Source organism: Bos grunniens, chromosome 8, assembly GCF_055505025.1.
Source record: "Bos grunniens cultivar Pamir isolate PY7600 chromosome 8, Bosgru_T2T1.0, whole genome shotgun sequence".
Lineage (NCBI taxonomy): Eukaryota > Metazoa > Chordata > Mammalia > Artiodactyla > Bovidae > Bos > Bos grunniens.
In genome coordinates this window covers 78,422,110-78,449,333 of record NC_141172.1, presented here as the reverse complement: position 1 = coordinate 78,449,333, position 27,224 = coordinate 78,422,110, and the positions used below count along the sequence as shown (strand labels likewise).

Sequence of the window (27,224 nt, the reverse complement as noted above, 5' to 3'; positions counted from 1 at the left end):
TGGAGAAGGGAAAGGCTACCCACACAGTATTCTGGCCTGGAGAATTCCATGGACTGTATAGTCCATGGAGTTGCAAAGAGTCGGACATGACTGAGTGACTTTCGCTTTCACCTTCTGCTCTCTAGTAAGATTGTCAAGAAAATCATAAGGTGACAAATACACTACTGGCCAGGACCATTTTTCATTACTGCTTTCTCTCATCTCTTTTTTAGTAAGGGAAGTTCGGAGTTAAAATGTGAATGAAAAGTAAAACCACAGACATTAATGTGCTGAATTCTGAACTAAATGTACAAGATGATCCATTTTGGGTATAAAACAAGGATTTCAAAATTCAGTCCTTTACAAATTATATTTTTTGTGTATGTTTCTCTTCACATATAAATATGATAATATAATATTAATCTATAAAAGTAAATATGTATTGTGCAACCAAAAGAATTTGAAAGCTTCTTGTCTGACTTTTTAAACTTTGTTCATTCCCATGAAATTTTATAACTTAAAGGTTTTTAATAGAAGAGTGTTGCATATAAAAGTTTTAATGTCTTGAATCACATTCTGAATTTGGATATGGATTGTTTTAATACACTTTTGCCCTTAAGTCTATATGTTTCAAAGCTTGGACACTAAACACACATTATTTTCATGGTTGTTGTTTAGTCACTAAGTTGTATCTGACTCTTTGCAACCCCCCCGGACTGCAGCGCCCCAGGCTTCCCTGTCCTTCACTGTCTCCTGGAGTTTGTCAAAGTCATATCCATTGAGTCAATGATGCTATCCAACCGTCTCATCCTCTGTCATCCCCTTCTCCTCCTGTCCTGAATCATCCCAGCATCAGAGTCTTTTCCAATGAGCTGGCTCTTCACATCAGGTGGCTAAATTATTGGAGAACCCCATTAACAGTATGAAAAGGCAAACACACATTATTATATGACTATTACGATTATTTTTATCTCTTCCACCTCACTTTTACATTAATTCTTGTGTCTCTTGACAACTACATTCCTCTGCCTGCCTCCATTAGTATTTCTGCTTAATTTTGGGCAAGGTAACTAGAGGAGCAGGTATAATGGAACCTGCATTTAAATGAACCTAATAGGCACCAAGTAACAGACCATCCTTCAATAACAGGAGTACAGGAGTTGAGAAGCAGGGCCTGAGGCACTTTCTGTGCTTCTTTCTAGAATAAAAATTTTGTTTTGATGTGGCTGTTTGCTCTCTAGAAAAGTACTTATGACTGTAGTGATTTAAAAAAATTACTTTCTAAAATTTGTATTAGTTGCTCAGTTGTGTCTGACTTGTTGCGACCCCATGGACTGTAGCCTGCTAGGTTCCTCTGTCCCTGGGATTTTCCAGGGAAGAATACTGGAGTAGATTCTGAAATTTACAGAACATATAATGCTCATTTTAGAGAATTTGGAAAATACAGAAACGTACAAAAAAGATAATTAAAAATTATCTGAGTTAAGAATAACCACTATAAACATGTACACATATTTCTTCCTTTTTATTTGCATATATATGTCATATACATATTTTGTGCTTGTATAAAATTTGGTTTATATTGAACTGAGAGTTTTGTATTAGTTTTTCATGTGGCAGTGTTAATAAGCATCTCCTATATCATCACAGTTTTTTTTTTTTTCAAAATCCTTATCCATGTTCGTGACTATGCTCCTCATATGAATGTACAGTAGTTTATCTAACTATCCCCATGTTACTGGAAGTGTTTGATATTTTGCAACCACTATGATGAAAAACGGAGAAGGCAATGGCACCCCACTCCAGTACTCTTGCCTGGAAAATCCCATGGATGGAGGAGCCTGGAAGGCTGCAGTCCATGGGGTCTCGGAGAGTCGGGACACTACTGAGTGACTTCACTTTCACTTTTCACTTTCACGCATTGGAGAAGGAAATGGCAACCCACTCCAGTGTTCTTGCCTGGAGAATCCCAGGGACGGGGGAGCCTGTGGGCTGCCGTCTCTGGGGTCACACAGAGTCGGACACGACTGAAGTGACTTCACTTCACTTATGATGAATAATCTTGTAAATAGATATCTGTCTACATCTCAAATCAGTTTTTTGACTAAATACTCAAATGAAAATACTGAATAGAAGATATGAAATATGATGAGCATTCTCACAGCTAAGTTGCTGTGCATATCCTTAGTTATTTCTGTACATAAATTCTGTGAAGTGGATTTGCTGTTCAAAGAATATGCAGGTTTTGTTTAACTATATGTATTTTTAAAATTGGAGTAGGTCTTTCTGTCTTTTTCTTCTCATGGTGAAAGAAATACATGCTCACTGTAAAAAATATACAGACACAAAAAATCATGAAGAAGAAAGCAGAAGTTACCTGTCTTTCCATAATTTTTGTTGACATATGGATTCTGGGCTGACATACAGAAATACGTGCACCAATGTGAGAAGTCATGTAGACCACCATCATTTCAAAAATGGGATCCACACTATGCAAACTCTGTTATATACTGATATTTTAAGAACACTTACATTAAAGCATGGCACATTCAGAAAACTATCCACAAGACATTAAGTTTATAGCTGGATAAGTATTCACAAATAAACACTCAGATTAAGAAAAAGAAAAAATGTAAAACACTTCACCAGGTTGTATGTTATCCTTAGCCAGGTGCCATGCTAACTCTGCATCATTCTAATTTTACTTTATGTGCTCCTGAAAGGAACATTTAAAATGGGTCAGGAATACATTTTCTTGTTAACAAAGAAGCGATTCAATATATTTCATTGACTACAAGACATCATTAATTGTTAGCATCCCTTTGTTTTAGGTACTGCAGAGAGAGAAAGAAAGAGAGAGAAAAAGACAGAGAGGGAGGGAGAGAAGGAGGGAGAAAGGAAGGAAGAAAGAAGGAAGAAGAGGGAGACAGAAAAAGCAAGCAAGCAAGCAACAGCTGCCAACTAAACCATAGCACAACATTTGTTGATGGAACAGTCCTGTGTCATAAGCAGTTTCTTTTTTAAAAAATTGATATAAAATTGACATTTAACACATTTAAAACTATAGTTTTGGGTGTGTAAACATGATGATTCAGTATTTATAAATTGCAAAATGATCATCACAATAAGTCTAGCTAACCTCCATCACAAGACATAATGCGTTTTTTTTTCTTGTGATGAGAACTTTTAAAATCTACTCTCTCAGCAACTTGAAAGAGTACAATACAGTATTATAAGCTACAGTCACCATGCTGTACATTACATCCCAGGACTTATGCGTCTTATGACTGGAAGCTGTACCTTTGGACTCCTTCACCCACCTCACCCATTTTGCCCAGCCCCATCCCTTGCCTCTAGCAACCATCAGTTTGTTCTCTGAATCCATGAGTCTGTTTTTTGTTTATTTTAGATTCCTTTATAAATGAGATAATGCAATATTTATCTTTCTCTGTGTGATATCACCAGCTTCTTGATGCTTTTGAAATCTTCTACGCTGAAGTTTGCCAGTTTCTCCACCCTTTAAGCTGCATTGTATGGTGTGTGAAGGTAATCTCTTTGCATTTTCCTGTTTTTTGCCACTTTGGGTATCTTCTCTCTTGGGTTCCTTCAAGCACTGGTTGTTTCTTCCCAGAAAATATGAAACTGAGGTCATTCTTCCAATGAGATTATTTGCTTCAATAATATTACATTTCCGCTCTGCTTTTATGTTTCCACGTCTTTCTGTACACATTGAATAATTTTGTTTCAATGCTGGTTATGGTAAAATCTTTTGAAAGACATTTTATAATAAATAATAATTAAACTCAGCATATGTAATACCAAGAAAGTGTATAATTCAAATTTGAAATGACAAATAAATAAAAGCCTTGCTGGAGTTCATTCATACCCTAGCAGTTAGGAGGACAGCAGAATCTGTGTGAAAAATGTAGGCCTTAGAGTCGATGGAATGTAGTACATATGCAGCATCAACATTTTTATAACTGATATTTCATTGGTTTATGGTTTTATCTCTTCACAGATTATATAAATGGAAAAGGAAATGGCAACCCACTCCAGCATTCTTGCTTGGGAAATCCCATAGACAGAGGAGCCTGGTGGACTACAGTCCATGGGGTCACAAAATAGTCAGACACAGCCTGGCGACTAAACAAGCAGCACACTGCTCTTATGTAAGTACTGCTGCTGCTGCTGCTGCTAAGTCGCTTCAGTCGTGTCCGACTCTGTGCGACCCCAGAGACGGCAGCCCACCAGGCTCCCCCATCCCTAGGGTTCTCCAGGCAAGAACACTGGAGTGGGTTGCCATTTCCTTCTCCAATGCATGAAAGTGAAAAGGGAAAGTGAAGTCGCTCAGTCGTGTCCAAATCTTAGCGACCCCATGGACTGCAGCCTACCAGGCTCCTCTGTCCATGGATTTTCCAGGCAAGAGTACTGGAGTGGGGTGCCATTGCCTTCTCCGATATGTAAGTACTAACAAATCTTTAAAAAGTGATTGCAGTCCTTTTCTAAAAAGTTACCCAGTCACTTCAGTTAAAATTTGGAGGAAAATTGTCCTTTGGAAGGGGATATAAACTACTAATATGATAAAATATTGATAAATTTTTAGGTTAAAATCCTATTAATTCATGATTTAATAGCTCACAACATGCTAAAAAAAAGTCCAATCAAAGCTGTAGGGTAAACTGGGGTTACTGCTACCAAAGATGTCACAGCTGGCACTCAAGTCTGACCAAGAGGGCCAAGATCACGGGCAGTTTCCTTAGATTATTCTACCAAAGAACAGCATGGGTATAGAAGATCAGTAATGAAATGTTTGAGATGTACTAAGAGCATGATTATAATTGTGAATTGCATTTAATTACACTTCATGGTAAAAGATATAACCCTCCTCATCTACAGCCTATGGAATGGAAAGTTGGAGCACAAGGTTCAAAGACTTCCTTAATTCAATATTTTTTGAATTCCAGATTGTGCAGAACAAGAACAAGTGCACCCGATTTTACCTCTTAAGAGAAAGCATTTAGGGACTTCCCTGGTGGTCCTGTGGCCAAGACTCCTCACTCACAGTGCAGAGGGCATGTTCGATCTCTGGTCAGGGAACTAAATCCCACATGCTGTAACTAAGAGTACACATGTCACAGCTGAAGATCCCATGTGCTGCAACTAAGACCTGGTGGAGCCAAATAAATAAGTATTTAAAAAGGCAAGAAAAAACATTTACACTCATCTAAATTCGTAAAAACATCCTTAATTATTTTCAGAGTATCTAAAAACATGCCTTTACTAGACAGTTGAATAGTAAGGGTAGAATGGAGACCATGGAAAAAATTCAGGAGAGGATGTTCATCACATCAGATGTGGCTTCTTTTGCTTCTGTTTCTTCAGAGGCTGGACTCTCTTGTTTTCTGCAGTTACATCTTCTTTCATGTCTTCCTGACCCATTTCAGCCTCTTTCTTTTGCTCCTCTTTCACTGTGTTTGGTTTTTACTCTGAAGATTGGCTCTTTCCTGTTGTCTTTTTGTAGCTTAGTTTTCACATTTGCAGCTAGAGTTTGGTGGATCATTTTGCTTATCTCTCTGGCTTTCTTTGCTGCCCCTTGGGCTGGATTGCTCTCGCTCTTGGGCCCCTCAGTGGTGCCTGTGATGGTGAGGGCTGCTGCTAGTCCTGTTGCTGCTTTGCTGGAAACTGTATCGTCGTTTTTCATGGTTGCACAACGGTCCATCGCGTGGGAATGCCGTACTTTATTTACTGATCCTGAAGATGATGGAAATTCAAGTCTTCTCTAATTTTTCACTGTTCATAAAAGTCAAGACAAAATTCTTTTGGTCAGATAATTATACTTTTTGTGTAACTATCTCCTTGGACTACATTGGTCCTGAAAGACCATTGGTCCTGAAAGAAGGATCAAAAACTCAAATGCCCTTGCTCATTTTATGGATTTTATGTATATTAAAAAAAGTTATTCAGATTGACACCCATGATGGCATCTGAGAATGTATAATTCCTGAATCTTCAAAAATGCTTTCTTGAATAATACTTCATATTTTATTGATCTTATTTTATTGGTTACAAACACCTCTTCCAATATATCTTTTGTCTGATTTATATGTTGTAAATTTATTTTAGGATGTCATTTACCTTTTCAATTTTTAATTTTTTTCATAGCTTTTTTTATTTTGCCATGCAAAAATTCTGAATTTTTATGAGTTCATTCTATTGATATTCTCCTATATAATTTTTGTATTTTGTTCTATTCTTCTGAGGACTTCTTTTCTGTGCAATAATGTAAGTACTTTATTATTCTATTTATTTTTATTAATTCAAATTTAAAAATCCAATTGTGAATTTGATGATACTTTCATCCCATTAGGTGTTAATTTGGGGATAATTGTCATATTTACAATATAAAGCTTCTATCTAATCTGGACTATAGTATATTTCTCCACTTTTTGTACCTTTTAGGTACCCCAGTAAAGGTTTGTAATTCTTTTTACAAATCCTGCACATTTTCTTTTGACTTTACATATAGTTACTTTGTCCTGGTTGTTGTGTGAAAGGAAACATTTCCCTTAATATTTCCAATGAATTAATGCTGATATTAATTAAATAATAGTAATTAGAAAAATTATAAATGAGGTGAAGAGTATTCTAGCATCTCAGCAGTTGATATGAACTTTTATTTGTATGAAGGGCTTGGTTTTACTGCAAAAAGACTGAATAATACTGAGGGATAGAAGCTATCATGTGGCTGATGTTTAGGTCTCATGAAAATGAAAATAAGCTTTTAACAGAAGACAAAGAGTAGATGAGGAATAACAGGAAAGTTCTCAAATATGGGCTTTGGAGAGCACCCAGTTGGTCCCATTGACCTCCAGTCATTGGCTTGGATTCAGGTGGAAGAAGCCAGAATTGGGCCTCTTAATCCAGTGTCCAAGAGCTGGGGTCCTGACTGCCCACAGGGGTATGTTGGCAAGAGCCATTTAAGAAAGAATTGTCTGATGGAAATAATGTGTGCTATGTACTGTTAGCTTTTCAATTTAGCTGCATGGTTAGCAAATTTTAGTTTCTTAATTAATAAAATTTATTTTTAGAAATGTTTTGGGGTCACAGAAAAATTGAGTGCGAAGTACAGAGCATTATCGTATACCCCATCCCTTGAGCTCTCCCACTTTCAATATACTGGCAAATTCTAGTTTTCTTTTTTTTTCTCCAATAACACTTTGGTGCTAAAGGATTATTTATTGGGAAGTGGGATTTGTAGCAGGTTTGAATTTTGCATCAAGCTTGGCATGAAGTAAAAGCAGAATCTACATATGAGTATAATTGGATATCAAGGTTTTATTTATAATGGTGTTAGATTAAATACGAATTTGATGAACATGAATTCAAATGTCTGATCTGACAAGAAAAAATATAGAGGAAGAGAGAAAAGCAAAGAGATAATGATGTGAATGTTAGAAAATTCCATCCCCTGTTCAATAATAATAATTTATATCTGAGAGTGAGCATGACAAGGGGGATATTGGATAAAATGTCTTTGCTGGACACACTGACAAGTGATATGTATATGTCTCCTTTCTGTTGAAAATTTTCAATGGTAATTTTACAATACTAGATTAGTCTTTCGTTACCTAGGTGAAAAATTATCTGCAAATCATATCATCTCCAAATAGGAAGTTTTCTCCTTTCTAATTTATGTCTTTTAGAATATTTGTACCTCACTTTCTCTTTCTTAATACATAGATTGGAAATTCTGGTTTGCATAATGGATGTGAAAGCAAGTATTCTATTCTTGTTCCTAATTTAGTTACTATAGATATTTTTCATCATGTTAAGAATCTATTTTTCTAGTGTTGATTCATAAAGTTTTTTTTTTTTTTAAGAAAAATAGATTCTCTAGGCCAGAGTCCTAGAGAGGGTAGCCTTTCCCTTCACCAGGGGATCTTCCCAACCCAGGGATCAAAGCCAGGTCTCCCGCATTACAAGCAGATTGTTTACCAGATGAGCCACAAGGGAAGCCCAAGAATACTGGAGCGGGTAGCCTATCTCTTTTCCAGGGGATATTCCCAACTCATGAATCGAACTGGGGTCTCCTGCATTGCAGACAGATTCTTTACCAAATGAGTTATCAAGGAAGCCCTTGTAAATGTTATCAAGTATCTTTTCAATACTGATTGAGGTGATCTTATACTTCTGTGCTTTGACTTATTTTATAAATTATATGCTTTTTTCTTTGATATTTCATCATGCTTACATTCATAAAGTCAACTTGGCAATGGTATATTATTACTATGGACTTTAAGGTTTGAATTATTTATATTTTTCACATCTATATTTCCAAGTGAGATTTGTCTGTGTTTTTCTCCTTTGTCAGATTTTTGGATTAACTGTCTTTTATTTCATCTTTTCTGCCTCATTTTGTCTGATTGGATATTTAAAAAGTTCCTTTTAATTCCATTATTATTTTTAAAATATAATTTTCATAAAGTTGAGCATAAACATACACTATAATTCATCAGTTCTACTATTGAATAGAAACTGTTTAAATCTAGTCTATTCCAATTCAGATTGTTATAGCCCCATAATAATGCATATGTGTATTAGAAGACATATGAAGACTGTTTATGGTAATATTGTTTATAATGGAAAAATATTGGGAACTATTTAATTGCAATTAGTTGTAAAATGAAAAATATATTGTATATGCAATATTATACATCACCATGAATTACTTTAAAAACAAAATGCTGTGTAAAAAACACATAAGGAAGAATATATAAGATATGACTCAATTTACATAAAAGCTCAAAACAAGCAATACTAAATAGCATATTGTTTGGGGATTTATTCATATGTCTGTATGAAGAAATTACAAAGAAAGTGGAAAAAATGCTTAATACAAAATCCAGATAGTAAAGACAAAGGTCACAGATATGGGTGAGGAGGAGGGCTCTAGGGGGTTTCAAAATTACTTGTAACTTTCTTTCCAAGGTCAAACTATGGGTAAATGGATGTTTATGTTATTATTGTTGCTTTTGAACTGTCAATTTACATGTGTATACTCTTTTGTATATCTCACTGTATTAGCCTCCTAAGGCTATTGTTACCAAACGTTACAAAGTAGGCATCTTTCTAGCAACTAAATCAAACTGTCAGAAAGGCTCGACTTCTTCTGAAGGCTCTAGTGGGAAAGTCTTCCTTGCTTCTTAGCTTCTAGAGGCTCCCAGCAATCTCTGGTTTGTATGTGCATACCTCCTATCTCTGCTTCCATCTTTATATGGCCTTCTCCCCTGGGTGGGTTTCTATGTATCTCTTCTTCCTTTAAGTATATCACCCTGTAAGGCCTACCCTAATTCTCTAAGACTTCATCTTAATTTAACTAATTATATCTAATTACATCTGCCAAGATTATATTTCTAAAGTGACCAGTTCTGAGGTTCTGGGTGGATGTGAGTTTTGGGGGAACACTATTTAACCCAATACTTAGGTATATAATTTTTTAAGGAGATACATTTAAAAACAAAAACAAGGAAAGGAGGGTGGATTGAATTGGGAGATTGGGATTGATGTATATACACTACTGATATTATGCATAATTAATGAAAACCTACTGTATAGCTCAAGGAACTCTACTCTGTGCTCTGTGGTGACCTAAATGGGAAGGAAATCCCCCCCAAAGAAAGGATATATGTACATGTAGAGTTGATTTCACTTTGCTGTATGGTGGAAACTAATGCAACATTGTAAAGCAACTATTCTCCAATAAAAATTAATTAATAAAAAATAGCAGAGTAATATAAGGCTATGAGTTTGGGAATAACTTTAGCTTAATTTGAGTGTTTCTCATTCTTTCTAAAAAACTAAATGATTTTTTCCCTTATAAAAATTATGCTCTTCCTCTCCAACCTGAGTGTACCATTTCCTTTTTCTCTAGTCATGCTGCATTGCTTCCTAGGCTCCGTGTTGCTTTTTTCTGTTTCTTTGCCATTGAAGCAGTGAAGGGCTAGTTGGGCTTGGCTTCCCTGGCTAGTGGCAGGAGTTGGCTTTAGTTCCCCTCATTGTCCGCCAGAATGCTGCCAGCATCCTCCTTTCAGATCTTAGGGGATGAGGCTGAGTGCGTATGCATCGCACTTGGCTAACTGTGCAGGCATCTTCTCTTCCTATAACTATTGAATAACTGGCTGCAAGTGTGGTTCTTCTTGAAACAATCCATCATTCTTTCTGCATCAGAAACAGTAAAGAAAAATTTGCTGTTTCTGCAGGACACTTTTCCAATGGCCATTCCTGACTCCCCACCTGTCTCTTCCATATCTCACACCATAGAAGTGACCATTTTCTGCCTTGTCTATTTCATCTCCTAGTCAGATAGTCTTCTACAACCTCAGAATGCTGCAGGAGGCAACTGACAAATGCAGTTTAGGGAAGGGAGGTCACGGCCCAGTATGAAAAAAATAGTCCGATATTTTTGCTTCTTTTTTATTAAATTTTAGAAAAATATGAAAAGAAAAGTTATGTAAATATTTGCTTTGATCATTTGAAATTTTCTTGGCCTCAGCTTTCAGAAAGCTCTGTGGTTAAACCTGGAATGTAATGACATTCTAAAACTGCTAGAAATGTATTTTCTAAAGTCCTAAGGATGTAAAATTGTTCCTTTGCATTTATTTTTGTCATTGTTTACTTTATATACATATTCAAACGTGCACAAGTACATTTTTAAGCTATTGGATAACAAAAATTTTAAAGCTATGTTATTGTGTAGCAGCAGTTTCTTCTGCATTGGAGAAGGAAATGGCAACCCACTCCAGCGTTCTTGGCTGGAGAATCCCAGGGACAGGGGAGCCTGGTGGGCTCCCGTCTCTGGGGTCGCACAGAGTCGGACACGACTGAAGCGACTTAGCAGCAGCAGCAGCAGTTTCTTCACTGTCATTGTTAAACATTATTATATTATATAAAATATATCATAATTTATCCATTTTACTCTTCAAATTTTTATTATGATAAAGTATATATAACATAAAATTTACTATTTTAACCATCTTGAAGTGTTTAGTTCAGTGGCATTAAGTATGTTTAAACTGTTGCACAACCATTCACCACCATCTATTTCCAGAAATTTTCATCATCCAAACCGAAACTCCATACCCATTAAACAATAATTTCCTGTTCCCCTTTCTCCCAATGCCTGCCAACTACCATTCTACTTTTACCCCTGTGAGTTTGACTACTATAGAGACCTCAGATAAGTGGAATCATAAAATATTTGTCCCTGTGTGTCTGGCTTATTTCAATTAACATGTTTTCAAGGTTCATATATGTTGGGATATATATCAGACTTACCTTCCTTTTAAGGCTGAATAAAACTATTTTATAGATATCCATTCATCTATTATTGGGCACTTGGCTTGCTACCATTTTTGACTGTTGTGAATATTGTTTATTTGAACATGGGTGTACCAATATCCACTCAGATCTCTGCTTTCTATGATTTTGAGTATCCACAAGTAGAATTGAAATACTTCTATGTTTAATTTTTTGATGAATTGCCATATCATTTTCCACAGTGGCTACAGCATTTTACATTTCTATCCCTCCATTCTACTGTTGATGGACATTTGGGGGGTTGTTTCTAGTTTGGGCTGCTATGAATAAGACTAAAAGCAAGCTTATACATGTACATTGGTGCACCTATGTACACATTTTCATTGAGTATATGCAATGAACAGGATTGTGCATTTGCTTATTCACCCTAATAGAGAATCCCAGACTTTTTCCAAAGTACCAGTACCAACTGACACTGCTGCCATCGCTGTGAGAGTTCCATTTGTTTCCATTTTTGCCAACTTAGCATTGTCAGTTGTTAAATCTAGCCATTATGATGAGTACCTGGTATATCTCATTGGGACTAATGATGCCTAGTGTCTTTCATGTGTTTATTGATCATTTGGGTAGACTCTTTCATGAGTGTCTGGTTTAAAGTTTTTGCCTTTAAAAACTTGGATTATCTGTCTTTTTCTCAATGATTTTAAAGAATTTTTTGTTATATTTTGAATATTAGTTTTTTTGTTGGATATATGCTTTGCAAATATATTTTCTTACTCTGTGGCTTGCCTCTTCACTTATGTACTATACCTTTAAAAAACATACTTGTCCCTATATACAATTTCAATCACAATGTAGAATTTTTTCATTTACATTTCTAATTGGTTATTGTTAATCTGCATAGAATATGTTAATTTATATATTTATTTTGTAATTATCTCCTTTATCAAATTAATTCTGTGTTTTATTCAATAATGTCATCTAAAAGGAAGAAAGGTATTTATCTTCTTTTTCATGTTTTGTTTATTTTGCTTTTGGGCATTAGCTAAATGTTTCTAAACATTACTGAGAAGTAGTGGTCATAATGTACATTCCTATCTTGGTGGTGATTTTAATGGGAATGACTTTGGTAATTCACTGTTTAGCATATAATTTGCTGTGGTCTTTTCCATTTTATATTGTATGTAGTTATGGCCTCAGAATGATGTAGAAAGTAAAGTGCTAATTACAATTGGTGGAAGGGTCCAGTATTGTACTAGAGCCAAATATTTGAGTCCTCTGTTTCCATTAAGAAGGAAATGGCAACCCTCTCCATTATTCTTGCCTGGAGAATCCCATGGACAGAGGAGCCTGGCAGACTACAGTCTATGGGGTTGCAAGAGATGGACAAGACTGAGCTACTAAGCACAGCTGTTTCCATTAAAATAAACTTCCTTTAAGGTAGTGTCTCTCAAAAGTTTTTAATCATTTTGACCTATCACATTTCAGCCTCAGTTTTTTCCATATATCTTTGGAAAGCAATGTATACATTTTAAGTATGTTATGTATCTTTATGTATGTTTACCTTTTTATGTATGAGTCTGGTGTTTTCTATTCTATTTTCATTTAAAATATATTGGTTGAAAGTGAACTCGCACAGTCGTGTCTGACTCTTTGAGACTCCATGGACTGTAGCCTACCAGGCTTCTCCAACCATGGGATTTTCCAGGCAAGAGTACTGGAGTGGGTTGACCATTTCCTTCTCCAGGGGATCTTCCCGACCCTGGAATTGAACCCGGGTGTCCTGCATTGCAGGCAGACGCTTTACCCTCTGAGCCACCAAGAAGCCAGACCTACTTACATGATTTTGTGAATCATTAATAGCTTGCCATCCATTGTTGGAAACATTCTTTCCTAAGTTAATGTGTCTCTTTCCTAGCCCGTGGACTAAGAAAAGGTCCTGTGGGTAATAATTCAGTGAAACACAGGGAATACTTGAGGACACATTTGTTAATACTTCATAATACTATCTTGTTGTACTATTTAAAAATTGAAAAAGTTCAGAGGTTTTTGAAAATGACTTACATGAAATTCCTAGCTTTAATCACACTTGATGGCTCAGTTTCTTGAGTTGAAACATTGTTACTGAACTGATGACCATTTATTTACAAATTACAATTTTTAATATGTCATTGTGAAAACAGTTTCTGATTAGGTAATAAAAAGGTCAGTAATAGCTGTATTAGTCAACTATTGATGTGATAATATGGCATAAAAATGACTCCAGAATCTCAGTGGTGCACAACAACAAACATTAATTTCTCCACCCACAGGTCTGTAGGTTAGTTGGAACAGTTCTACTTTAGGCTCAGAGTTGGGTTCAAGTCTGTTCCTTATTTTTGAGATCACAGAGCAGCTGTAAAGCACATGCTTTCCTCATGGAAGATGGCAGAAGTACAAGACAGGGCGCAAACTTATAGGAAATCATTAAAGGTCCCTGCTCTGAAACGGCACACTGTCATTTTGTTGACATTCTGTCACCAAAACAAGTCACACGCCTGGGCCTACCATCAATGGGATGGAGAAGTACACTGTGGAGTTGGTTGACAAGGATGAGAGGAAAAGAAAGAACTCAGAGCCAATAATTCACCCTCTTACATTAGGCAGCAGTTTCAGAACCACGTTTATTCTGTTCACTTATATCTGTAGTCAGAATGGTCACTGCTCAAAATAAGAAATAAATTGGCCCTTTATTTCATTACAAGAAAATTTGATTCCTTGATAAAGTGTTTTTCTTGAAAAAAGGATTACATTTGCATTGTATAAGCAATTGTTTTCCACTATATTTGTTGAACGTTTTCAAAAGAAGTTTTAAATCTTTATGCAAGGTAGCCAAGGAAATGTGTCCTTTGGATAGTTGTTATATTGCATTTTCTTAGCTCAGTGCATGCTACATTTCTAGAAAGAAATGTCCAACCATTGACGAAATTAATAAAAAAATTTTGATGACTCTCGTATAGGAAGAGAAGGCCTCTTCCTGAATTCCCTTTATGATAAAGTTCTTAACTTTAACTATACCATATCTTTCCCCGTGGGGCCACACAGTTATTTAATCAATAGAAGCTCTACAAATGGTTATCTCCTACTTTGATTCCTGTCTTGAATTCAGTTGTAGAAAGATCTCAGTGTAATTAAAAATGTGTAAGTCAACAAGTGAAGCTGAACGATGGGAAAAGCCAGTATAAAGTCAATTCTGTTATGCCTTCAATGCTCTCTATTGGAGTTGGCAGAGCCATGGCCCATGGGCCAAATGTGGCCAACCATGTATTTTTGTGAGTGAAGTTTTACTGAAACACAGCGATTGGAATTCACTTAAATGTTGTCTCTGACTACTTTTGTAAGCCATTGGCAGGGTTGAGTACTTGTGACAAAGACCATATGGCCCACACAGAGGCTAAGATATTTGCTATCTGGTCCTGTACAGAACAATCTGACAGCTCCTGCTCTATATAGTTATCATAGTTAAAAGAACAGTTTTTAAAATGTAAATATTATAAAACATAAATGCTTCTGATTTCTTAAAAAACAAAGTTCCTGTGTTTCATCCTTGTATCTACTGAAGGTCTAGTATTTTTGAGGAATATGTGACAACCCTCATTTAGGACAGATAAGTAGCAATGAGCATGGGTGAGGTCATGCTTGGTAACAAACAACCCCCAACTCTCAGAGCCTTAACATAGTAGGTTCAGTTCTCACTGTTCCTGAGTACTCATTGTAGGCTTCAGACTGTTGGAGAAACCATTATCTGGAGAGCTTCCGGTCATATTAGCCAAAGTAAAAGGAGTGTGGCTACTTGTGTCCTGGGTGTTAAAGCTCCTGACCAGAAGTGACACGCAGCAGTTTTCTCAGGCCAGAGTGAGTCATATGGCTATATCTAATCTCAAGGGATTGGAGAGGTACAGTCCTATCGTATGGGCTTCTCAGGTGGCACTAGTGGGAAAGAACCTGCCTGCCAGTGCAAGAGATGCAAGAGACATGGGTTTGATCCCCAGGATTGGGATGATCCCCTGGAGAAGGAAAGGGCAATCCACTCCAGGATTCTTGCCTGGAAAATCCCATGGACAGAGGAGCCTGGTGGGCTAAGTCCATGGGGTCACAAAGGAGTTGGACATGGCTGAACGACTCACACACACACAATCCCATCATAGACCTAGGAAAGAGAGTGAAATGCTTGGTAGGCAGCACCAGTGACTGCTACTGGATGTGACAGAGATAATTTCAGAGACTGATTTCTTTGCAGTAGGAGACTGGCTACCAGCTTCTTGGGAAGCACAGGCCTAATGTCTCTGAGGTGGAGTTTTGCAAGGAAAAGGGGTGGGTAACATATATTCTTTTTACTTCCTTTCTCTGCTCTTCTGTTTCAGGGCTTCTTCTATGCTTTGGTTGCTACAAATTTTGCACAGAGAACATTGGATTATTAATTTCCTTTGTTGCCAGTTTTACAGCACCTTTGCATCTGTTTGGCTTCACAAGTATTTGATGTGCTGTTGGGAAGCTGAAATTTAGAATCACTTGCTGGCTTCCAACTTACCTTGAAAGTTTTGCTCTTCTTATAAAACTCTATGTTGGGCCAAACTAAAAACATTTTAAAGTACCTGGAAAAGCAAGTTGATGAAAGCCACCACCTAGAGGCTAATTTTCAAACTAGTACTGGAAATGAAGCTATATACTTATTTTTTCACCTCAAAGTATTGTTCAGGGACAGACATAACGCATCAAAATTGCTAGAAATTGACCCAAGTAAATTTGGTGTTTCAATTACTTGGAACTTCTGTTTTTGAAGAAGGTATTTTGTTTTCTCTTCCCAAACCTTCTAAATGGCTCCAGAGAGAACAGCCCTATGGTGTATAATGGACATATCCAGGCCAGTGTCTCAGTCTAGAAGAGGATGTCAGGAGGAACTGAGGTCACCTTGACCATTTTATATCGAGAGTCCATGGAAGGAAGCTGTGGGAACTGAAATGCCCCTGCTTTAGGGGTTTGTGTGTCAGCTGTAGATGATTGGGTTTTATTGAATCTGGTTTCTAGAAAGTTCCACATAGCACTTATGTTCAATCTCTCCTTTTCTTGATTACAGAATTAACATTTGAGACCCAAGGGGTTAAACCGTGCCTCGTCCAGACAATTCAGAACCTGTTAGAAGAAACCAATATTCTAACACGAGGAATCAGGAGTAAACTGGACCATGAGCCCCAGGCGGCTACAGGTTTTTGATGGGTGAGCAAACAGTGCTGGGCACAAGGTAGGAACTCAGACTCTGAACAAATAAGTCTCCAAGCCCAGAGGCAAGACTGAAGTTGGAATTAAAGAGCCAGGAGATCACTGACAGGCAGAGATGAGATTCAGAGAAGGGAAAGTAGGTGAAAGAAAAAGAAGTTCTGCGTATTTTCTGGGGCTGGATGGGTGTTTGCAGCTGGCCTGGGTGTCGTGTGTCCTTGGCTTAAAGATGTGTCAGGTTGATTTCAAAGGCAAGAGATAGGACAGATAAAAAAGGCTTTAAAAAAAACTTAAATAAAATGGATTTTATTTTGTGAATTTATACTTTAGGAGTAAGAAGCATTGATGTAATTTATTAATACCATGTCTTCATTTTTAAAACAAAAAAAGTACACATTTAATTTATAAATGAAGATGGTTAGGTCCTTGCAAGAACTCAGTGAAGGAACTTCTCCAGGAAGAGAATCCAGAAAATAGGAAATGCGGGTCTGACACTGACCCCATTTCTGATGACTGATCTCTAGTTTTTACTGATTCCTCTGTCCATAGAGTTCTCCATGGACAAGAATGGCAAGAATTCTCCATGGCAAGAATACTGGAGTGGGTAGTCATTCCCTCCTCCAGGGGATCTTCCCAATCGAGAGATCAAACCCAGGTCTCCTTATTGCAGGCAAATTCTTTACCATCCGAGCCACCAGGGAAGCCCTTTATTGACACTGGCAGCTGGAAAATCCTGTAAGTTATTGTCTCTATGCATAGACCTGCTTGTATGTAGTTCTTCATTTCAACAGCTATGTCTTTAATCTCTGTGTTTATGATGCCAAAAAATTCATCACACTATCTGCAGTTAAAAGCTTACAGTTTCAGAGGAATTTCATACATCAATATGTGTTTCTTGAAGGAGGCATTATCCTATTTAGGTGGTCAGCAAGGATGAGCAAGATTAGATGACTTTATTTTCCATAGAAAGTCATGGAGCTGTGGCTAGGACCCTGAATGTCTACAGTTCAGTATTGTGTCCAAGATGCTAACTGCCATGATGCTCCCAAGTGGAGGAGGGCTCCTGGGTTAGCTCCCGAAGACCATGCTGCACAGCCTGGGTGAGGCATGCAGCACAGCGCTCAGTTCCTGGAGCACAGAGAGCTAAGTGCCTCACTGGGTACCTCTGCTTTTCTCTTGCTGCTCTGACAGGAAGTCAGGTGGCCATTGGGAGACTGCTGTTCTGTGCTCTGAGGAATAGCAGTGAGGTTTATCTAAAGGCAGCCACAGAGAGGCAAGTAGGAGTATTCTAGCGACAGCTGTGAATCCTTCATGATGAATGCTTTGGAGATCCAGTTGGTATGTTTAGTCTTTTTGTTTTTCTCACTCTTGAGAAAAGCTGAAGATAAAATAACGGGAGATGTGTACAGGAGATGGTGATAACTTGTCTAAAAATGACCCTGAGCAGTGTGACCTCAGGGTGGGGAGGGACATTTAATGTATATCCAGACAGTAGCTATGGAGTCAATCTTTCTTTGGCAAGGGATACATTTAAGTTTTTAAAAATTTTTCATGGGAGTTTAATTTGAACTGCCTCTGGTGATTCTGAGTTGTTGAATATTGAGGTGGAAATGCAGAGGGTTTTCAGAATACTGTTAGGGACTTACTCATCCTGAGATGTGTGAGTGCCCAAGCACCACTTCCTCCTGGGTGGATGTAATTGCATTTGGGCTCACTTTTCAAGAGGCTTCTTTCCACGGTCAAATTTATGGTGGGGGACAAAATAAACTAACCTGATACTTTCTTGGATGTTGATGCCCTACCAGCTTGGAGGTGAGCCCTTCCCTGGGCCAGGTCTGGAAGGTTCACATGTCTGCCATTTTGGAGCTGTGGGCAGAAAGCCTGTTTCTTTAAGACATACAGGAAGGTAATCTGGAAACCTGGAGGCCAGAGCCAAGTGAGGGAGCACTCAGTGACAACGACTCTGTGGCTGTTTCCCAGAGAACTTTGACCTCTTGTGGAAATTGATCATAGGGGAATGACTGTTGCCATGGATACTTACTGGTTTAATCTGTCCCTCTAGCCACCTGTTTGTAGAAACTGCCCTCCTCCTGTCCTGTCCCCAAGGTGCAGCTGGCCTTGCCTACCTGGACACGCCCGATTGTCCTGGTGTCCGCATGGGACTAAGGTGGACCAATGGATTTCTTCTTGGTGTTTCCTGACTTTGAACCAGGGTGAATATCTGGTTACTCTTCCTCTTAGGCTGCTACAGCTACCAAATGAAATGCTCAGAAACTGTCGGAAGCTTGTTATCCTCTCCACAGAGAAAGCAGACAATCGACAAGAAAGATACACAGGCAGGGAGAGTGGGAGCCTGCACAGCTTGAGAGGGCCTGATCCTCATCCCCTGGAGGTCCAGACACAGTCTCCTGTCTTAGACACCTATGAGGTCATCTGTGATCTTTCTAGTAAGTTCCTGTTTTTGCTTAGACCAGGTTAGGCTGGTTTCTGGCTGTTGTCAACCATGGGCTTTGAGGTTGTGGTGTTTTCTCATGAGAAATGAAGAGGAGACCATAGAAAAGGTATGCTCCTGATGTTAGGAGTGAGGTTTAAACTATCCCTTCACTTCTGCAGTGTGGCTGTGCATCCAGGAGCAGGAGATGTGTTTGTTGAATAACTAACCAGACTTACAAGGGCCCTGGTTAGCTCAGGCCATCCAGAAACTTCCTGGCTCCATGTAGTTGAATCTGTAATTGAGGATGACTCTGAGGGTGTCACCTGGCAAAAAGGGATGTAGAAGCAGAATCAAAGTGTAAAAATCACAGATGGGGAATGCTGGTTTTCCCTAAAAGGCACCTCCCTTGCTTCTAGAACCCCAGGCTTTAAGCTGGGAACCCAGTGGCCTAGCAAAAAGACTTCATTGTCCAGCCTCCACTGTTGGTGATGTGAGCAGAATTGTTCTATGGAGCCTCCTAAGAACCTTCTTGAGAAGGCAGGCAACTTGTATGCTCTGTCCCCCTGTTCTCTGTCCCCTCTCCATCCAACTCTGTGGAATGTGGTTATGAGGGCCAGTGCCCTAGCCACCCTAGTGGACCATGAGGAGGAGGCCAGGCCAGGGAGATGGCAAAGTGGTGAAATGAATCCCTAAGAACACCATGAATAGAGCGCCCCAACCAGCCCTGTGTTCTTTACCTCTGGAGCTCTGTTTGAGGGATAAATAAATGCTTTGTTATCTCCCTTTAGCCACTGTTCATTCGGGATTCTCTTACTGAAACATTACATAATCTTAGCTGATGGTAGACACTGAGCAGTAAACATTCTTCTCCTATTTCCAGAAGTGATGAGTGATCCTTGGGAATTATATGTATTGATAATAGGAGAGAAACACAAGAGTGATATTTCTCCCTAAATACTCTCTGGATTTTAAAGAATACAAATTGAGGACAGTGGTGGGCTGGGTCATGAATAAAACGAAGCATCGTCCTCTGTTCTCACCCATTTCCTGCTTTTAGAAGGCAATTGGATAGACTCTTTAGAGTTTGAATAGCTTTAGAAAAAAGCTCCTGGAGATTTTATTGACTCAGTGCCCTTAACATACACAGCCATACTCAGAGCTGCTAGGCTTCATTTTTAATGACCATGACCCATTTTTAAAAAGGGAAGGCCCTTTAGAAAAACAGCTTTCCAAACTGCCTGGGTTTCCTTATAAATGAATCAATGCAGACAGTGCTCTCTCCATTAAGGCAACATACACCCCAATAAAAGAGGATGAAAACACTTCTAAGCTATAAAATAACATACAAATCGAAGGTATTGTTATACGGTATTCCTGTTTTCTTTATTGTTTATTATTTATATATTTTTATTTAGTAATTGGCTGTGCCAGGCTGTGCCAGATAGCACATGAGGTATTTGATCTTCATTGCAGCATGCAGAATCTTTGGTTCTGTCGTGCAGGATCTTTTTTTTTGAGTTGTGACATGCAGCATATGGGATCTAGTTCTCTGAGCAGGGATCGGACCCAAGCCCCTTGCCTTGCGAGCATGGAGCCCAGTCACTGGACCACTAGGAAGTCTCAATCCTATTCTCTTTAATATTTATTTTTTCTTTCTGAGCCATAATGTCTTTATTTAGCTTTTAAAATGTGAATAATACCTACCTCCCAGGTTTGTTGTGGGAATTATACAGTTTTTTGGGGGGGTTTGATTTCTGTCATACAGCAACATGAATTAACCATAGGTGTACATATGTCCCCTTCCTCTTAAATCTCCCTCCCACCTCCCAACCATCCCCACACCAGGTTATTAAGAGCCCCAGTGTGAGTTTCCCGAGTCACACAGCAAATTCCCATTGGCTATCTATTTACATATGTTAGTGTATATGCATCCATGGTATTCCCTCCATTGATCTCACCCTCTTCCTCTCCTCCCCAACCAACCTGTGTCCATAGGTCTGTTCTCTATGTCGACATCTCCATTGCTGCTCTGTGAACAGATTCATCTCTACTGTGGAATTATTGATAAAATCATTCAACTGGAAGAGAGGGGGTCTGATTTTTAAATGAAGGGCAGTTTTCTCTCAAAGTAAGACTCCATTCTCCTGAGAGTCCAGTTGTGTGTGACAAACTTTACAGTTTGCCAAACATGTTCCCTTTATCATAATTCTTTTGTTTAATCCTCTTAAGAATTGAATTTTTAATTGCAAAAGAACATAGGTGCAGAAAGCTTAAGAAATGTGCTGAAGTCCAAGTCCCAAGGCTGGGATGGCTGTGATTGCACTTGGCCGTGAAATTTGGGAGTGAGGGGTAGGTGGGAGGAGGGAGGGAGGAGATCCTGCCAGTTCTCCTGGGGTGGGGAATGCCGGCAGCTCCCCGTCAGACAGTGGGTACATCCATCCCAACAAGCCGGACCAGTCATTTCAGCCTGAAATCCCTTTCCCACCTGATTTGACTGGACACACCCCTCTCCTCTGCAGGCACTGTGTCCAGATCAACTCCTGGCATTCTGGGCACATCTGCAGAGCTTGCAGGAACAGCCTCTCCAGGCAGCTGAAGTGCAGCCGCCTCTTAGCAGATGGTGGTTAATAACAGGCTTTGTTCTCCAGGTCCTTCTATTTTCAGCCACTGAATACGATTTATAAAGAAAAAAATACACACACACCACCATCCCCCCCACCCCCCACCAGCCCTTATCAGATCTCTTATAATTATAGAACAAGGTGCCTGCGATCTCCCAGGGAGCTGGTTTCCATGGCAATGACAAGCCATTATATTCTAAAGGCCAAGCTAGAACTCCGCCCCCTCGTCCTCCAGTACTGTGCCTCTTGTTATTGCAGTGTTCCAAAATAAACTTGCTGCCTAATCGTAAATCCCATATAATTAGAGATGAGCTAATCGTCTCCCACTACCTCTGTGCAGCCCACTCATCATGCCAGCAGTTTCTGGAATAGGGATGCTGACGGACTGTTTGATGTCAGAACAGACCTTCCTCCCCCAGGAAATGGGTGCAGCAGAAACCCATGTATGGCTGGGGACCCAGCAGCCGGAAAGAACCTCGGAGCTCAGAGCTTTGTGAGCTGCCTCCCGGGCTTTAGCAAATGAGAGAGAAAGAGAGAGAGAGAGACATCATGTAGGTAGTATCTGGGTTGTCAGATTGGAGAACCTTACCAGCTCCATGAAGTAAGTGCAGAGACAGTTCATTGGAGGTGGCAGAGAGCCCCACCTCTCATACTTTTTGGCCACCTGATATGACCAGGGAAGAACATGTCACACTGTGACATTTAGCAGAAAAGAAGTCTTTACCACTCTCCCTCCCAGTTCCCGCCCTGCTCCCTAGCTCCTTCGTAGACATGAGTTTGCTTTTAGCACAATTTGTATCTTGGGCTTGTGTGTTTTGTTCTGTCCAAGAGTGATCATTGTCTAGGTTTCAGCGAGTGGGGACTCAGGCATTGTTCTCAGTGAGGAACAAGAGAGGTTCTTGAGAAACTTGACTCTCCTGGGAGCACAGGATAAAAATCAATAAAGGGAACAGCGTTGTTGCGAATGAGAGCTGCCAGGGAAATAAAACAGGGTTGATGTGTTAGAATGTGTTTGGGGTCTGGGGGTCTCATGCAATATCTGAGCAGAGACCTGGGGGACTGGAGGGCTGAATGCAGTTCACCTGTTCAGAAAGCAGCATCCTCTATGTTGAGCTTAAACACCCATCAGGTCCAGCTTGAGCTGCTGTAGGACTTGCTGGCCCTGCCTCCAGGCGATTCGTTTGCTGACTCCTCTCTGCGCCCTTCCAGATTTGCTCTCTGCCCCCATCCATCCAGGTGTCTGCCGCTCACCTTCAGAGCCACCAGCAGGTCCTCTGGTAGCTTGTGGTCCTAGCCAGTGCTCAGCATGAGACTGGGGAGTGGCAGCGGGTGGCGCTTGGTCAGGCTGGGCCTCCCCTGGCTCTCTTTCTGTGGGATCTCTTGGGGTGGGATTGCCTCCATCTTCAAGACCACAGGTGCTGCCAGGGGGTTCCCTTCAGAGTTGCCCTCTCTGGTCCTAGTCCGTGCTCTCTCACTTTGTTCCTCTAGGATCAGGGCTCCTGTTCCTCTAGGATTATGGCTCCTCAGTGTTTCTGGTCCAAGGAGACCCCTTGTTTTCCACCCTTGAAGGCGCTGGCTTTTGCCTCACTGGCCCCAGCCTCCTTTCTATCATTTCTCTAATTGCTCACCTACTATCCCAAATGCTTTCCTGTTCCCCCTGCCTGTTTTAATCCCGCTCATTCAAAGATCAGCCCAAGTCTCACTTCCTCCAGACGCCTCCTCCCACCCGCCTTCAATTCTTTAAGAATCAGCCTCCAGGAGTGTAGCAGTTACTTCCTCTTCCCTCACTGTTTCCCGTCTGTGGGTTTTACTTCTCCAGCTAGACTTTCACCTCTGCCAAGGACAGGACTGTTTCAGGATGCCCTTCTTCACGACTCACAGAGTGCCAGGTGCATCTTCCTGCTTGAGGCCTTCTCCTCGGGGGCTGTGGTGGTCTGGTGCTGCTTGGGCCCGCCTCAGCGTCTCGGGTTGTCAGCTTGTGAGTGCCAGGGCAGGGAAGCAGATTTAGCTATTTCATCTGGTATCCTGATGGGTGGAAAGCACTACCTCGGGCTTGCCCTTCCTTTTCATTTCCTAAGACACGGTAGGCAATTCCAAAGACCTCGTCTGGTTCCCTCCTGAAAATAGTAAATGAAACAAAAGCATGAAAGTTGTTTAGGGAAATACATTGCAAACCCTGTCTACACAGAAAGGAGCAATTAATAGAGTGAAGAGAAGGGGAATTGGAAATCCCAGAGTGAAAGTGTGCATGCGTACTGGGTAATAGGTACAATGAGACAGTGAAAATAAAGAAATGCTTCTAAGAGATCATAATACTTGATAGGAGGATCATGTAGGGCTCACATTCATTATTTTTAGACTCTTTAGAACCCCAGGAGATGTCAATGAAATCAACAGATTTACGTTGCTTCTTTGGACTGAGGGAAAAAAAAAAAAAAACCAAGGCTGATATTTTAAAGTGCTGATAGAGAATAATCTGAAAAAGTAATACTCAGAGGGTTGCCCAGGATTAAAATCAGGGGAGAAGGAACAGAAGACAAAACCTCCAAATCCATTCAGATCAACAAGAAGGGTAGCTTCCCAGCAGGCTAATAAGAAGATTTAAACAAATTAAAACACAGTTGTCTGTTAATTGATGTTTGTGAATATCTTCACTGCTTTATTGTGGTAAGGAGCTTTGCAGTATTCTGTCCTATGCCCAGGTTATCTACAGCAATGTGGGGTTAGTTTCTCTGGTCCCCAAGCTGGGGGTAATTTGAGGTTTTGCTGAAATGGGTCAGTTCACTATAGGTTCAGCTATAAAAGCAGGCTCCAATGTGACTTTACTCTAGGTGAGATACAGCAAAGGAGCTTGGATGATTTGTCCATCAAGATGAAAAATGTGTGCTTTGGTAATATTTCCTTTTTTTAAATGCAAGTACGTTATTTGGTGGTCCTTCCTAGTAGAAGATCTTGTTCAGACAATATCCTTGGATTTGATTCTGGATTTCCTTCCATAGGGTGAGGGGAGGAAGGCAGGACTGATCTGAGACTTTCCTAACAGGGTAGCACATGAGATAGGAAAAGAGAACTCTCCTACCTCAACACAGAACAGCACACAGCTCTGGTCTTCTGAGTCCCCCATGTGCCAACAGAGATGCCTGGGTGGGCAGCCTTGTCCAGAGGACACATAAGTATCCATCAAGAGCAGAGTGCCAGTTGGTAAAGGAATGGCACAGTGGAAGTGGTGATCTATAACAAAATGGTGCTTTTATGGCGAGATGAGGTATATCTCTGGGATCCCCAATCCCTGGGTCATGGACCACTACTGATTAGGAACTGGGCCACACAGCAGGAGGTGAATGACAGGCAAGTGAGCAAAGCTCCATCTTTATTTCCAGCCACTTCCCTTCACTTGCATTCCCACCTGAGCTCCGCCTCCTGTTAGATCAGGAGCGGCATAATTCTTCATAGGAGTGCAAACCCTACTGAGCTTGAATCATCCCCAAACCATCCCCCTACCCCCAGTTGGTGGAAAAATTGTCTTCCATGAAACTGGTCCCTGTTGCCACAAAGGTTGAGGACTGCTTGTGTATCTGATAGAGGGGTTGGAGCAGCAGCAGAAGATAAAAATTGGCAGATGTCATATGATAGGTTCAGATGCTCTAAGAACTGATAAGACATAATCTCTGGAATTTCCCAGAAGTACTTGGAAATGGAGGACATTACGAATGGCTGAGACCTGGAGAGAGAGAAACATGGATAATAAATACAGTTAGGAAAGTTAAAATGGGGAGACTCCAGACCAGTGGGGCAGTTGGAGATGCAATAATAACGGGTTTGAATTTTGTTTGTTGATTTTGAAGTAACTTGGACATCCAAGTGAAATGTTCTGTTGTGTTCTTCAGTACAGAAAGGATGATTGCATATTTGGAGTTTTAAAATTACCTGTATGTCCTTCAGAAAGGAGATCCTTTATGTACAAGTTAGTCATTTACACATTAGTATAAACAAATTTTTGCAAATAGGTTTTGTTAGGAGGGTAAAAATAAGAGCCACATATAACTGGATAACCACTAGAAAAGTGGTTATCACTGAATAGAGAAATTCAGTCACAGAGGAAGCCTGAAATAGGCAAATCTATCTTTACCATAAAGCCCGGGGCCTGCTCTGCTGAGGGCAATTCTCTCTCCATCAGGGCTACCCTTAATCTTATTTCCAAGTTTATGGAAAAACAAATTTATCCAGATGTACCTCTCTTCGACTCTTTTTTACTTATTTCATTTTTGGCTGCACTAGTCCCTTGCTGTGTGCTGGCTTTCTCTAGTTGCGGCGAGTGGGGGCTGCTCTCTAGTTGAGTTGTGTGGGCTGTTCACTGTGGTGATTCCTCTCGTTGTGAAGTGCAGGCTCTAGGGTGCGCAGGCTTCAGTAGTTGCTGCACATGGGCTCAGTAGTTGCGGCTTGAGAGCTCAAGCACACAGGCTTAGCAGTTGTGGTGCACAAGCTTTTTTGCTCCGCGGTACGTGGGTTTTTCCAAGGGACACCAGAAATTGAACTGATGTCCCTTGCATTGCAAGGCGGATTCTTACCACTGGACCATCAGAGAAGTCCCTCTTTTAGACTCTTATATCTTATTATAAGAGAGAAGGGAATGGAGAAGGGAATGGCAAGCCACTCCAGTATTCTTTTTCTTTTTTTAAAATCTTTTATCTTTTTTTTTACTTTACAATATTGTATTGGTTTTGCCATACATTAACATGCATCTGCCACGGGTGTACACGTGTTCCCCATCCTGAAACCCCCTTCCACCTCCCTCCCCATACCATCCCTCTGGGTCATCCCAGTGCACCAGCCCCAAGCTTCCTGTATCCTGCATCGAACCTGGAATGGCGATTCATTTCTTATATGATATTATACATGTTTTAACGCCATTCTCCCAACTCCAGTATTCTTGCCTGAAGAATCCCATGGACAGAGGAGCCTGGTGGGCTACAGTCTGTGGGGTTGCAAAGAGTCGGACACCACTGAGCGACTAACACACACACATTATCATTCTACTTTTGGTTTCAGTATATTAATTTTTCTTTCACATTATATTTGCTTTATTGAGATATAGATTACATGTCATAAACTTTACCAATTTTAAGTGTGCAAGTTAATAATTTTAATTGTTTACTGAATTGTACAACTATTACCACAACCCAGTTTTAGAACATTTTGCTACCCCTGTGAGATAACTCACGCACATTTAACATCAATTCCCCATTCCCATAAGTACTTTTTTGTGTATGGAAAACGAAGTTTCAAGACGTGTCAAGTTCTTCAGAGAAGTGAGCAAGAACTGAAGAAGTCCTTGAGTTCTAGACTCGGTCTAATTCTACCTCATTCACTCTATACTGTGAGTTTATTTAACTGTTTTGAACATCAGTTACTCATCTGAAAAGTATAATTAGTAGTATCTAACTTGTAGAAGTTTTCAGATGATCAGAGATAACACATATGAATGGCCTGACATATAGTAGATGTTTAGTCAGATTATGAAATTATCTTATCATGAATACACAGATGCTTGCAAACAATAGAAATTGGTTGAGCCCAAGGACTGAACTATGGGATTCATTATTTTTCTATTTTGTAAT

General features: G+C 39.8%; 1 pseudogene; it reads right to left on the bottom strand.

The window, feature by feature from the left end:
- Positions 1-2,605: 2,605 nt before the first annotated feature.
- On the bottom strand, positions 2,606-2,706 carry LOC147367516 (U6 spliceosomal RNA; annotated as a pseudogene).
- Positions 2,707-27,224: the final 24,518 nt, after the last annotated feature.